The following is a 3,496-nucleotide window of genomic DNA, read 5'->3' on the forward strand; positions in this document are numbered from 1 at the left end:
TTGGCGGTACTGAATTTTCTTAGCTTTTGTTTTTCGTAAAGCTTTTGATTTCTCTGTCGAATCTGAATGAGAGCCTTGCTGGGTAGAGTATTCTTGGTTGTAGGTTTTTCCCTTTCATCACTTTAAATATATCCTGCCACTCCCTTCTGGCCTGCAGAGTTTCTGCTGAAAAATCAGCTCATAACCTTTTGGGGATTCCCTTGCATATTATTTGTTGAGTTTGCCTTGTGGCTTTTAATAGTTTTTCTTAGTCTTTAATTTTGTCAGTTTGATTAATGTGTCTTGCTATGTTCCTCCTTGGGTTCATCCTGTATGGGATTCTCTGTGCTTCCTGGACTTGAGTGAGTTTTTCCTTTCTTATGTTAGGGAAGTTTTCAGCTATAATATCTTCAAATATTTTCTCAGGCCCTTTCTTTTTCTCTTCTCCTTCTGGTATCCCTATACTGCGAATGTTGGTGCATTTAATGTTGTCCCAGAGGTCTCTGACACTGTCCTTGTTTCTTTTCATTCTTTATTATGTTCTGTGGCAGTGATTTCCACCACTCTGTCTTCCAACTCGCTTATTTTTTCCTCTGTTTCAGTTTTTCTGCTCTTGATTCCTTCTAGTGTATTTTTCACTTCAGTTATTGTATTGTTCATCTCTGTTTGTTCTTTAAATCTTCTAGCTCCTGTTTAAACATTTCGTTTATCTTCTTGATCCATGCCTCTATTCTTTTCCTGAGATTTTGGATCATCTTTACTATCATTACTCTGAATTCTTTTTCAGGTAGTTTGCCTCTCTCCTCTTCATTTAGTTATTCTTGTGGTTTTTTTATGTTGTTCCTTCTTTTGCAACATATTTCTTTGTCATCTCTTTTTGTCTGACTTTCTGTGTTTGTGGTCTCCTTTCCATAGGCCTCAGGATCATAGTTCCTTTTGCTTCTGGTGCCTGCCCCCTGTTGGGTGAGGTTGGTCCAGGGACTTGTGCAGTCTTCATGGGAGTGACTGGTGCCTGCCGTCTGGTGGACGGAGCTGGGTCTTGTCCCTTTGATGGGAAGGGCCACATCAAGTGGTGTGTTTTGAGGTAGCTGTGAGCTCAGTATGCCTTCAGGTAGCTTGTCTGCTTTTGGGTGGGGCTGTGTTTCTGTCTTGCTGTTTGTTTGACCTGAGGCATTCCAGCTTTTGAACCTATAGGCTATTGAGTGTAGCCAGGTCTTGGTGCTGAAATAGGGACCTCTGGAAGAACTCATGCTGATCAGTGTTCTCTGGGGCTTCCACCACCATTGTCTTTGTCCCCAGTGAGCTACAACCAACCCCTGCCTCCCCTGGAGAGCCTCTCAGGCCCCTAGTTAGGTCTACCCCAGTTCCTATGGAGGTGTTGCTTTGGGCTGGGTCCCAATGCATGTGAGGTCTTGTGTGTGCCTTCCAAGAGTGGAGCCTCTGTTTCTCCCAGCCCTTTGGATCTCCCGCACTCAGACCCCACTGGCCTTCAAAGCAAATGCTCTTGGGGTTCTTCCTCACAATGCCTGACCCTCAGACTGTCTTGGAGGGCTATTTTTATGTGGGAACATCCCTGTGTAGTCTCTGTGTGTTTAATATTTTTTGGTGTGAGGGCTGTTTTTTTATGGATGTCTGCCATATCTTTCCTCGGTGTATGCTGGCTGTTAGCCCCTTGATTGGAGGTGTGACTGATGTTGTGGTGACCTGAGCCTGCCCTGAATATTGAGCAGGGCCTCCCCTTTTTTCTGTGATTGTTACTGCCCTGTCAGGGTCAGGGTCTGCTCCCTAACAGTTGAGGTAGAGGCCCCCAGAGCTGTTTCTGAGCCGTATTTATGGTCCTTGGTGTGAGGTAGGCAGGATTGGAGTGCTCCCAGTCCTGCGAGAGAGGCCACTGAGTTTTCCGCCTCTGGAGCTGTTTATCTGTGAGTATACCCTGTTGTGTCTCTTTTCACCTGTTGTGCTGGCTCACAAATTACATTTTTGTTTGAACTGCCCTCTGCTCCATCTCAACCATGGATATGCCAGCAGTTAGCCCTGGTGTCTCTCAGGCATTGTTTTTTTGTTTGTTTGTTTGTTTGTTTTTGCGGTACGCGGGCCTCTCACTGTTGTGGCCTCTCCCGTTACAGAACACAGGCTCCGGACGCGCAGGCTCAGTGGCCATGGCTCACGGGCCCAGCTGCTCCGCAGCATGTGGGATCCTCCCGGACCGGGGCACGAACCCGTGTCCCCTGCATCGGCAGGTGGACTCTCAACCACTGAGCCACCAGGGAAGCCCTCAGGCGTTGTTTTTACCAGGCCACAGATGCAGATCCACTGAAGTCAGGTCTCAGGACTGCAGTAATCGTGTACCTGAACCCACTGTGGGAACTATGGAAGCAACTCAGATTCTGATCTGGTCCAATCCCCACCCGTGCATGCCCACAGAAATCCACAGCTACTAAAGCTAGACTGTCTCAGCTGCGGGAGCACTTGTTCATTCAGACATTCCGCAGGCACTGAGTTTACAAAGCCAGCAGTGGGGGGTGTGAATCCACGGTTCCCATAGTCACGCAGAGAGATTTCAGCTCTTCTTCCTTGGTTGCACGGCCCCTGGGGCTCAGCTGTGGTTTCAGTTCCATCTCTGCATGTGCTCCCACCAGCGTCTGCTCCCGAGGCTGCCCTGGAGCACGTGTGCCCTCCCAGGCAGGTGGGTGCAGAGGTGGGCATGTCCCGTGGGCCCACCAGTGTTGGCACAGCCAGAAGAGGCTTTGGTGGTGATGGTGCGTGGGGCCCACTAGGGCCAGCACGACCAGAGGAGGCTTTGGTGGGAGAGGTGGGCAAGCCTGCTCAGGCAGGCGCCCCTCCTAGTACCCACGGAGGTAGGGGTCAGCACATGGGGAAGGGGGCTGCATTGGCTGCCACACCCCTTGCAGACCCCTCAACAATGGCACCCTGCTTCTGTGGTGGCCTGGGCTTCTTCCACTAACTTTCCCAGTTGTGGAGCTCCTTATTCCTGTCCTCTTCACAGCCAACATCTGTCCGCTCTCTGGGTCTGCTCTCCAAATGCCACATTCCAGAACCCAGCCCCTCTCTGCACCAGGAGATGCCCAACTCAGGCTGGGGTGAGCAGAGCCGTGGCACAGACCGCCTGTGTAGGTCTTACGCTGTCCTGCCTGCCACAGACCGGTTACTGCACTCTCCTCTGATCCCCTGAAGCTCCCTCTCTGTTGCAGCTGATCTCCCCACTGGTGAAGGGACTTCCGTGAGTATGGGAATCTCTTCTCTCCTTCAGCTCCCCACCCAAGGGTGCAGGTCCTGGACCGTTTCCTCTTTTCTTTTTTTTCTTTCTTTTGTCCTCCCTAGTTGCATGGGGATTTTTATTGTCCTTTTAGGTGTCTGAGGTCCTCTGCTAGTGTTCAACAGGTGCTCTGTGAGAATTGTTCCATCTGTAGATGTATCTTGATGTACTTGTTGGGAGAGGCGAACTCCGCATACTCCTATTTAACCATCTTGACTCTTCTCTCCTTCCTCATTAAAT

Source organism: Orcinus orca, chromosome 6, assembly GCF_937001465.1.
Source record: "Orcinus orca chromosome 6, mOrcOrc1.1, whole genome shotgun sequence".
Lineage (NCBI taxonomy): Eukaryota > Metazoa > Chordata > Mammalia > Artiodactyla > Delphinidae > Orcinus > Orcinus orca.